Source organism: Pongo pygmaeus, chromosome 11, assembly GCF_028885625.2.
Source record: "Pongo pygmaeus isolate AG05252 chromosome 11, NHGRI_mPonPyg2-v2.0_pri, whole genome shotgun sequence".
Classification (NCBI taxonomy): domain Eukaryota; kingdom Metazoa; phylum Chordata; class Mammalia; order Primates; family Hominidae; genus Pongo; species Pongo pygmaeus.
In genome coordinates this window covers 98,763,154-98,775,712 of record NC_072384.2, presented here as the reverse complement: position 1 = coordinate 98,775,712, position 12,559 = coordinate 98,763,154, and positions in this window count along the sequence as shown.

Genomic DNA, 12,559 nt, shown 5'->3' with positions numbered 1-12,559 from the left:
GCACTTGCTGGGTGTGTGACTTTGGACCAGTTAGTGTGAAGCAGTCCCCAACTCCGAAACCTTCATAAACTTTCTTCCTGTATCTCTCTCCTACCCCACTAGGCCACTACCTCCACCCTAAATCAAGGCTCAGTTTAAGTTACAGAAGGGAACTTTTCCTTTTGTAATGTAATTCAAGGCTGAAAAAGAGAAATTCTTTTAATATACTAAAGCATAGGAGATAAGGTAGCATAAGATGAATCACAAAAGTTCTGATTTTATTTCATAGATTCTTCCACAGACCAGACCTACAGGAAAGCCCCTTCGTCGTCCCTTCCTTACCCAGTGAAGCTCTGTGGGGCACAGAATGACTGCTGGCCTGACAAAGGAGGCAGAATCTGGGAAACTGAGGCCAGGGAGCAAAGAACCAAGAGAACCTGTGTGGGTGGGGGAGGAGAGTGCCGCTTGACCAATTTTGCTCCCCAGATGTCTTCCTGAGTTATTTTAGCTTTCTACTCAGGAAGAAAATTGTAGGAATATCACATCTATACATTTTTAATAGTTTCTAATTAATTAATTTCATCACTATCTTGGGACTATATGAATTGTGTATAAATTATCACACTTACTTCCCCAGACTTCTCTGGGTCTTTCACAAGGGAGAGCTTGGGCCATAATGGAGGTCTCAAGGTAGATCTACCGTGGCAAGTCAACAATTCTGAATTCATGCTAATTTTGTGTTAGAAAGCAATGGGGTACTGTTGGATGTATACACATTCTAAAGTTCGACAGACCTTAGTGACTTATTTGCTATGTGATATTGGGCAAAGTTCTGAAGATTTCTAAACCTCAGTTTTTTTAAATCTATAAAGTAATGGCAGTAATCTCCTTCACAACAATTAAGTGGCCAGTCCATGGTACCTCTTTCTGTGGTAGCTGTTGTTACTCTCACAATCAACCACACAATCTGCAGCCATGTAGACGAGCTGCATGGCTGCATGTTATTCTTTCAATTCAGAATTCTTGGCGGGGTATTTCTTTGTCCAGCTTTTATTTTTCTTGTCTTACATAGTTTACTTTTAAGGTAAGGAGAATTTGACAGCTTTATAAAAAAATCTGGGCATGAATTTTAATATTTAATTTACTTCCAAAATGCTTTAGAAAAAAAGTGTTGTGTTTTTTTTTTTTTTTTTTGTAGAAAAGTTAAATTCATATTGTGGTATGACTACCAATTCATGTAGTAAATAAGTCTGTCTCTGTAGAGGTGAATAGGAATGTAAATGTATTGAAATATCTGGACATTTTCACCGTGAAAAAGAGATGACTCAAAATTCTCTTTGTTAATTTTATATGAATATTTGTAATTTCAATTTGATACTCATCTATTTCAAAGTGACATTATTTGATAAGGAGAAATGAGAGAGTGGTCTTCAGAGAAAACTTTTCTTTGTGTTGGCTGTTGAAATTATCAGTGTCAAATGCTGACGTGAAAATAGATATTAGTGCTATAGATATAATATGAATGGAACAATGCAGCTAAGTATGAGTCAGTAAATTTTTTTTCTCTCTTTTCCTTTGTATGGTTTAAAAAATATACTACTCATTACAAAGAGGTGTTTTTAAAATACAGAAAATAGAAAAAGAAAAATAAACATTAAAATTATTACTTGTGACCTACAGAAACTTGCAAAAATGAAAAAAAACTATAAAATTCCAATAGGTAAATTATTGGGGATTTACACAAAATTATATCTACAAATATATATCTACAAATGTGTTCATGGAGGCACTATTTAAAATATAAAAAAAAAATAGAAACAATCTTAAAGTTCCAAATCTGGAAGATTAGTTAAATGGATTATGTTGTATATCCATATGATAGAATACAACACTGCAGCCAAAAATCATTTCATAAAATACTTGTAAATGATGGTAAATATTTACATAAAGTTTAGTTCATTCAGCAAAAAAGTCAAGTTACCAAAATGTTCCATGTTGCATACAATATCACAAACTTTACCAACTGGTATGGTCAATAAAAAGTCATAGTTGTACAACTTTTAAGCCTCCCATGCCAAATTTGTAGAAGTCCAGTCACTTTCTTTCTTTGGTTTCCACTTGGCATATTATGGAGTCCCATGGTTTTTTTTTTTTTTTTTTTTTTTTTTTATGTCTGTCCATGCCCTTCACCTGCTGCCATTCACATACCTCCCTAAACATTGTCACCTAGAGACATGTGTCTCTGCAGTTCACCACTGACTGTAGCACTGCCTCTAGATCTTAGGAGTTGCTGGAAATGGATTGCTGGATGACTAGAGTAGGGCCTAGTCATGCAAAATCTCTGGAGCCACTTCTAAACACAAAATTGTGTTGCCTTCTTACTGGAGACCTGGGCAGGCTACTAGTTCCAGTTCTCTCCATGTTCCCACCACCTCACATTGTCCTTAGTTTGGGTCTCTGCCATTTGCCAAATTTGAGTAGATTCTAAAGGTAAAAAGGAAGATACTCCTAGCACGGGTAATATTCAGTCAGAGGCCCTGTAAACAAAATTGTCTGGACTCGCCATTTACTATTCTTGGAGGTCCTGCTCTCTAATTCACATATGGCCCTTTCCCTGACGTACCAAAATAACAAAGTCCTTGACTTTGGTTTGGGCCAACATCTTCAGAGGAAACTCTCTCACTTTCTACCTTTATCATTATTTGCTTTTATGGGCTCCCGTGTGGCTTTTCTGCCACCTGTCCTCAGTCATACCTTCACCATCCACTTCACCATACAGCATATGGGCTCTTCTCATTTCAGGGTTTAGATGAGAAACATAGTACCTGCTTAAATCATTCTGGGCCTTTGTAGTTTTAGAGCTCTAAAGTTTGGAACTAAAATACCAGGGATGCCCAAAATTGGCTTTCGTGGCTGTTAGTTCTATCAAACATCAAAGACAAAAGTTGGAAAACTCAATCCTGAAGTGGCTGTGTCTGTTGGAAGCTGAGACTTACAAAAGGCATATCCTTAATTGCTTCCATCAGAGATCAGCTGAGGTTGCAAGCTGCTTCAAGGACTTAAGGGGAAAAGAAGAGAAAGAAGGGGAAGAAGGAAAGGAAGGAAGGAAGGAAGGAAGGAAGGAAGGAAGGAAGGAAGGAAGGAAGGAAGGGAGGAAGGAAGGAAGGAAGGGAGGAAGGAAGGAAGGGAGGAAGGGAGGGAGGGAGGGAGGGAGGGAGGGAGGGAAGGAGGGAAGGAAAGGAAAGGAAAACACAGGAGTGATCTTTTTAGATTCCTATAAAAAACCCTGCATACAAACAAAAACCGGCCAAACGCAGTGGCTCACGCCTGTAATCCCAGCATTTTGGGAGGCCAAAGCAGGGGACCATGAGGTCAGGAGTTCAAGACCAGCCTGACCAACATAGTGAAACCCTCATCTGTACATAGTGAAACCCTCATCTATACTAAAAATACAAAAATTAGCCAGTGGCAGGCATGGTGGCGGGTGCCTGTAATCCCAGCTACTTGGAGGCTGAGGCAGGAGAATCGCTTGTACCCAGGAGGTGGAGGTTGCAGTGAGCCGAGATTGCGCCACTGCACTCAGCCTGGGTGACAGAGCGAGACTCTGTCTCAAACAAAAAAACAAAAACAAACAAACGAAAATCATAAACCTTCTCACAGAGAGTCTTGTCCTCGAGGTATCATCAATCCAGGTTTTGACCTTTGACGGTGCATAGCCTACAGATAATGGACTGAGAAAACCTCCCCAGAGGATGTCTATTGAGATTGAAATGTACATCTCCTTCAGCTGAACCTTAAGTTTTGAGTCATTAGAAATAAATCAAATTACAGTAATTCTTTTCTTAGACTATGCCTGGATTACAAAAAGACGAGAGTGGAAGCATTGCTTATATTTGAGCATGTTCTTCCAGAAGAAGGCTTGCATAGATATTGAAATTCAAATATATATTACAAAAAGTAACTGTCTCCAAAAAAGAGCTTAGAGTGCTAAGTTTGATATAAACATTGTAAATTTATTGAATTAAAAAATGGTATCTTGAGATTTCAGGGTCTTAAGAATGACTGAATAAAACTTTAAGAAAATACTCAATTGAAACCATGAAGTTGCAATTAGTAACATTATGAAAAGTAAGGAGCTTATGTTTGATTATTTACTAGTAGGTGTTAATGTGGTTTTAGCCACGAAAGAAGGATGACATTGTGAATATATATGTATGTGGCTAAAAACTATATTTAAATCAGTAATTCTTTCACATAACCTTAATAGACTCAAAGTCAAAAGAAAACTTTACTTTGGGCTGAGAAGAATCGTCCCTAGGCTAAGGAATAAATAGGAGACTAAGGCAGAAATAAAGATAAAGGTGGCAGCTTTAAAGTTTTATCATAAGCAAAACTGTGATTCTAGAAAGTTAGAAATCAAATCAACTCTCCCTCTCTTCTTGGTTAATAAATCATTTGTATCTTTTAAATATCATGAATTGATTAAAATAGACTGTACAATAAAACTGCAAACATCAGTGGTTTCCTCTAAATTTAAATAACATTGTTTTGTGTATTTTTTCTCTGTAAAGTTTAATGTGATTATTACAAAAAGAAGAAGTGGGACTGTTGAGCAGGGCATATTTTGATTCCGCAAAGAAATTGGGTTTCTATTTAAAAACTAAATGTCTAAAGTTTTATATTAATATTTTGTAAAATAGAGACATGCAATTACAGTGTGGAGAAGTAGAAAGAAATGATTTTTTAATGAATGAGTTCTAGCAGAAGCCACTAATTTATATGATTTGTATAAAATTTCAGTGATGCCTCTTCTATTTGTTCATTTACAGTTTATCTTAATAGATTACAGTTTTTTAGATTAGATTTTAGAAGTATGAATTTAAGAAGCATTAGGTTAAAGCCACTGAAAAAAACCGAGTTTTCTTCTAGGGCTATCTTTCATTAAAATTAAGAAATATATATAATATTTATGGACATATATAAACATATATATAGGTAACATTTACATATATTTACATAATTTTATATATTGTGTGTAAGTTATAAATTACAATTTTAAAATTTTATATATCTACTCATAATAAAAGTCAAAAAAGGATATTTTGGTTAAAAACTCAAGAGCCTTTATTTACACTTAGTTCTTTGCTAATCTAACTCTATGAAATCATTTGGATCTTTCTTCTGCAAACTTTGCTATAAAAATACATAGCATGAATATTGTGTCAATAAGGGAATGTTGCATAGTGTAAAAAAGAAAAGAGTTTGTGGTTTTGAAAAGGGAGCAAGATAAATTTAAAAGCTTTAATATCAAAACAGGATTTAGAAAAGTTGCTATGTATTTGAATACATGAAAATATAACGGTTCTAATATCACTAGAAATTAAATAGTAGGAAGCAGATTTTCTTCTTTTGTATGCTAGCCAGAACTGAAATATATAAATCTTGCACTTATAAATATACATTATCTCTTTGTAGATTAACCAGATGGTGGTAAAATAAAACTCAATGTACAAAATTTTGGATACAGAGCTGCTCAAGTTTTCCTATATTCTCCAGGTGGAATGGGAGTGGGACTTTACCCGCTTCCGTGAGGTGAGCTCTGCCACCAAGAAAAGACTAGCAGCTTAAAGCAGTCACCTTCTAAGAACTCCAAACTGTCAGCTGTACAAATGGCTTTAAATTGAAAATGAGCAGAAACTGCTGCAGCAGCTACTAGGGAAGCTCTTACTAGGTAAAACTGAATGAGAATGTATGAGTGACTCTAGAATAAAGAAATTCAACTGTACATACTTGGTAGTAGTCATGTACAGGGGTATAGAGAGGGGCTTTGGGAGTTAGAGAACCTGGGTTTAGTCAATAAAGCTGTACTGCCTGAAAGAATTTAGAAACAATAATAAAAATACCTAAGATTTGGTCTGCTTTTTATTATCACTGTGCGCCAGCAGGTCTAGCAATGTTAGTGATAAGATACTACTGCTACTGGGCAGATGGCTCCCACTCCCTCTTTTACCTTGGTGCACTATTGTGTAACAGGGATATTTTAAGGACGGAAAAGGACTGCATAGAAAACCCTAAACTTCACTCAGCAGTATTGCTATTTACATTATTCTGGTATTATTATTTTGAAATTTTTGTTAAAGATTGACAGATAAACAAGCACTTTTGTTTACTTTCCAAAATAACTAATATTTTCATTTAAAGGGAAATAGATATAATTGTTTAGAATTAAAAGTGTAGAAATACTCTGTTGTTAGAACTAAGGAGTAAACATCAATACACATCTATTTTCTTAGGTTGGTTCAGTGATATAGCCCAAAGGTAATGTTTTACCATGATTTATCTTAGAGCCTAGTTACATCATTAGATTATTATCTCTGGTGCCTTTTTTCCCCCTACTGAAACCTGGCATTAATCTGAGGAAATTACCAATCTCAAATCTGGAGCAGGGACAAAATAAGCCTGCTCGTTAGAACAAGACATTTTTCAAAGATCATTGGGGCCATATCAAATGGGCACAACTACCAACCTTGCAAGGATCCCCACTAGCCAAAATTGTTATAGTATAAGCACCAAGAGGAGAATATTAATTAGGGTTGATGGAAAAACATCAAATATATGAAATGCCATAAGTTTATAATATGACACAAAATAGAAAAGCTAATCTTATTCTACAGAAAAGAAAACATACTCATTGAATCTTGTTACACCATCATATTGATATTTTTAACTCATTTGTTATTCCAACGAACAACATAAAAATTAAAGAATGTCAAGTAAATCTGTAAGAGGAATGAAGGGGACATATCATCAGAAAAACCTCATAAATTGTGATCACTAGCAAGACAAAGCTATTAAATTCAAATTTAGTGAAGTATTCAAATATCCATATCAATCATATATTCCCAAGAATACAAAAAATGTGACAATCCATTTGAAAATTATTTAAATTTAAAATTACTTAAAGTTAAAAGGAATATTTGCTGGCCTAAATTAGGAATTACAATGCTATATTGAATCAAATGATCACACAGGACAAGCACTCCAGAATTCTGTGAGTGGACAGAAGAATGAGGTAACGTGTTTAACTAGAACCCAGGGAAGTGGGCAAAGATGTGACTTCTTTAGTGAGTTATGGAACCTCTGATATAACAATTATAAATAGAGATCAGTGTATCTCATCAAGGTCATGGGTAAGAATTTCCTCAACATCTTAGTCCAAATAGCAGTATTTAATTACCTCCATTAACTGCAATGTTAATTACTTTTTTTATGTCAATCATGTATCAACTTTTAGAATATTTGAATTTAACAAAAAAAAACTTAAAAAAACTCAAAACCATACCATTAATATTTTTAAATTAAGAAATAATCTGTATATACTTGATATTTTGTGTAATTATAAACTGTAAAACAAGTTATCTCCTTAGAATAAATCTGATGAGAAGTAAGTAGTTGAATACTTAAACTCAGGATTTTATGTTGGAATCTCATTAAGCTTATGTGCAGTGCTGAAGCTTTTAAAAGAACTTAAGCTCTTCTCCATTTACAAATTTAACTTGTTAAAGTTATACAGCTATTCATCAGGAAGATTTTATTTGAATTACTTAAAAATTTAATTGAAGTTCCTACATAGGAATTCAGTTTAATAAATACAGTTTTAAATATTTGAATATTTAAATATTTAAACATCGTGAATTAAGTTTGTGTGTATAAAACAAACTTATAAAGGGGATCATTGAAGTGAGGGATTTATAATAATACTATTTATAAGGTAAACTTAAAAACCTAGAAAAGAGCCCCTATCTATGCTTTTACTTTCCTCTGGCGTCCACAGAGGACAAAGAGAAGGCCACCAAGAGGCCTAAAAGAATTATATGGAGATGCAGGACACAAAACCCCAGAATCTATGGGCTCCAGTATACCTGGCCATCCACGTGCCCTTCCCTCAGTGTCCCCAGCCTCAGTCCTAGTTGCCACAACAGACAGAACCTCATGCTGTGAAAAACACATTAGAGAAAATGTGACAGTCTTAGCCAAATAAATAAATAAATAAAAAAGAGCTGTAATGTTTTACTGAATAAACATTGTGAATGCCTTCACATGTATGTTACCACCACACCTTACAAATTGCCTTTTGCAGTTTGCTAACTTCAGACTCCATGTTTTCCCCTGGTCCCAGCCATCACCTGAATTAAAGGCATATTCTTAGGTTGAAGTACGTTTAAACAGAAACGTGAGAGATGATGTGCTAAGAAACTGCATTATGGTGGTCAGGCAGCTTTCGGAGGTAAACGTTTCTTGTCCTTAATTCTTGTAAAACAATGATTAGTAAACAACACATTTTAACTTACATTGGGTATCTTTGGTACTTTTCCATAACAATGTATGTATTCATACCCACTTTCCACCTGCAAAGAAATTAAAGCCACTATGAGCTTGTGGCATAAACTTTAAGAAAATGTTACAGGTGTGGCTGGCATTATATGTCTACTAGACAAAGTTGCAATAGACATGGGTCACACTGCCTAATGTGTTTGCTGCTTCATTTGTTCTTATCTCTACTCTGAGAGCCTCATACATTTCGGTGTATAGATTTCTCTTACTACAATATTAAAAACTATTAAGAAATATTTGTGTTACTTTTATTATCTTCAGAAAGAAGTTTCAATTTATAACTGCGACAATTTCCACAGCACCTGTATTTTAGAGAAACATACACACATTTTACACTTTTCTCTTTCCTGTACAATTCAAGAGTAGAGTTAGTTATCCAAAATAGGTGCAAACACAATGGATTTTTTTTCTTTGTATTCAACGTGTAATGAGTGCTTTCTGTCTGATATTTGTCCCAAGAACTTACTTGTATTAATTCATTAAATACTCAAAACTGTAAGATACGTACTATTACTAGTCTCATTTTATAGACAGGGAAGTGGAGGTGTTAGGAGTTTAAATAACTTGCCCATGGTCCCACAGCTAAGATATAAATGTATCTGGGATTCAAACCCCTCAGGACAGTCTGTTTCCAGAATTTCTGCTTCTGCCATTATGCAATACTCCCTCTCCTCCATGATAGTTTTTCACTTTGTAAAATAAAAAGCAGAGTGGTTTAAATTATGATTCAGCTATTTATTACATGTGTAGTTTCTTTAATGGTTTAAAAAATTTGGCTGCTGCACCTTGCTTAGTACCCCTTGAAATAAAAATCTTTCCTTTGGCACTATCCTCTGGATGCCCTTCAGTGTCACAAGTACTATGCAGTCATTCCATTGACATCATTAGGTCTAACGGTTCACCAGAAATCACGTGCTATGCACCTTCTAATCAAAGCCAGCTGATACTATTTAGGTCTCTTTTTAGAAAACTTATTTTTTTAAACAAAAACACATCTTTCTGAGAACGTAGATGCCAATTTAATGTGCATTAAAACATCAGAAATCTCTTTATGGATTATAATGGGAATGCTGGCAGACCCTTCCCTGCATCAGGGTTGGGTGGGTGATACTACTGTATGTAGCTGTCATCATAGCATATTTGTGCAACAAAATTAAAATCTTGGTCAGGAATCAGATAGAAGCTCGATATTTTTGATTCACTTTTCTCTGTTATTGCTTATCATCCTTGAAGATGTATTTTTTGGCATCCTGAAAACAAGGAATCTGGTTCCTATTGCTTTAGGCTGTATAAATATACCATGTTTATATTAAAATGATAGGCAAATATAGTTAAAGTTGAAAAACATGACCACAGAAAACATTTTTTTTCCTCTCATTACTAAACATGCTGACTTTTTTTTTTATTTTTATTAACTTTTGCCCATGGCCAAAAGAACCTTCTTCACATTTTAACACTTTCAGAGTTCCCTTTCATATGGCCTGAATATATTCTATTATAAATATTATTGTGGTTATAAAATTAGGAAAGCATATATTTTACAAGCATGCAATACCGCAATATACCCTTCAGTAACCGTGAATATTATAATTCTATTTTTAAAAATAATTATAAGTATTTCCATGGTTTACCTTGCAAAGCAACTGGCTTTTAAGACAAAGCAATGAAGTGGAAAGAGGAGTTGAAAAGAAATGGATTTGAGTCCTGACTTTACCATTTACTAGGTGTGTGACTTTGAACAAACCCTTTAACCACCTTGATCCTCAGGTTTTTAATATTTATAAGGGCTAATAATATCTCCTTCCCAGGGTCATTGTGAAGTATACAGAATAAACACATATTAAAAACCTCACAGAGTGGACACCCAATAAATACTACTCCTGTATCACCCCCATCTTCTTTCTATTTGATCAATTTAGCTAATTAAGTTAAATGCAATTTATTTGTGCTTGAATATCCATTCACAATTTTCTGAATTACATAGAATTCATACTGACAAACATATTACTCTTTCTATTTTTAAAAAGCAAGTTTGCTCTTCATATAGATTTATAGTGTTTACATTCTTTCTGTACATCTTTTGGCTGATTTTATAGTTTTGGAAGGCATTATTAGTACTCTGGTTTTTACATAACCAGTTCCTAGCAGATACGAATTGTTTGTATAAAAGATTTTAATTCTAAATAATAAATCACAATTATGCATCAATTGCTATTTTTTTCTACTCTTGGGTTTCCGTGAATGATTCCCTCTTAATTGCTATGATTAGATGATAATTTAGCAAATTATACTTACAATGTAAATTACGGATGAATCTCTGATTGTAGAGACTCTGTTGGTTCCCTGCATCTCATCCCCAGGACTACTTCTAATTTTAGCCGTAGTCTTAGATTTATGCAGTGTCCCACCTCAAGCAAGTGTCCCCACCTTTGCTTTCTGCTTGTCAAAACAAAAAACCACTGCTGTTTGCACACACTAGGGTGAGAGATCTAGGAGAGTTACCAACCAACCCCTCTGCACTTCCTCAACCAATGGAAAATGGGAACCATTTGATCAATTACCTAGTTTCTATCCTTCCTAGAATTCAATGCATTTTATGCTCTACTCAGAGATCCTTATGGAGTGAGGCCCTGTTGTCTCCCGCAGCAACTTACCAAACCCAGTCTTCTATTGGGTTTCCTGCTTCCCTGCTTCACTCCTCTCCTGCTACCTGGGATCACTCCCAAATAAGCTGCCCACACCCAAGTCTTTGTCTGAGGCTCTGCTTTTGAAGGAACCCAATATAAGATACTGACCTTGCAGCTCACCTCTTAAAATTCTTTACTCTCTTTTCCTTCCAAGACGAAGCCCAGACTTTTTAACAAGATAAGCAGGGAAGATGCGACAGGATTTAACCTATGTTTAATCTCCTACTATCTTTTCTACATGACTAAACTCTAGCAGTACTTAAAAACGTGCTTATTATTATAACTAGGTTATAGTTATAATAGATTATAACTAGATTCTCAAATGCCTTGTATTTTTACAGATGCTTTTTTTGGCCTAGAATAATATTCTATGTATTTGTTTTCTTTGTTTAGAAACACGATCTTGCTCTGTTGCCTCGGCTGAAGTGCAGTGGCACAATCATGGCTCACTGCAGCCTTGAACTCCTAGGCATAAGCAATCCTTCCACCTCAGCCTCCCAAGTAACTAGGACTACAGGTGCACAACACCATGCCTATACACACACACACAAACACACATATATATATAAAATATTTGGGTGCCAAATCAGGTATGCATACTGCATACTCCCATTATATTACCATTCCTTATTTTACCATAATTGTAGAATTCCATCTAAGAATTGGCAAAAATTGGTGGATAAATATTATTCCTCAATTCCTGTGCATTGCTAGTGAGAAAGCAACTCATTTTAAAGGGAAATAGAATTAGGTCAATGGCCTACAGTGCGGTTGTCACACTTAGCAAATAAAATATCAATTTGAATTTCAGACAAATAACATTTTAATGTATAAGGATATCCCATATATTGAATGACATATACTTTAAAATGTACTCATTGATCAGAAATTTAACTGGAAATCATGTATTTTATCAGGCAGCCATATAAAGCCTGAGAACCACGGGAATGCTTATGCAGGAAAGAGAGGCACAGCTCTAGGTCTCCAGTGTCTTGCTTGGAGCCTTTGAGATAAAGGGCCTCAGGGAAGCCACAGTTAAAGCAATCTGGCTGGCAGGGGAGAAAAAAGAATTACTACTGAGTAGTTGTTTCTAGACACTATAATAATAACCAGACTAATGACCTGGGAAATAACTGCTGTGCTAATCCCTCCCTCCCACTAAACTATGAACTCCTTAATAGCAGGTACTGTGTTGTAGTCATTTTAGATCAGCACTATGAAGTGCAATGCTTTTAACACGGTAGGTATTATATGCATATATATATATATGTGTATGTATATATAAAGTACATGTTTAGTATGTAGCATATTAACATTTATGTAAATATGTTTGTATATAATATATGCATAATGATTTAGAGAAAGAAACTTGAAATATGAAAATGTTACTTTCTTGTAAGTTACCTACTTCATAAGAGCTATTTATTAGTACTTAGTGCTAAGATTCTGACTTTTCTAGTTATTATTTTCCATATTATCTCTTATTTCAAAACATTCAT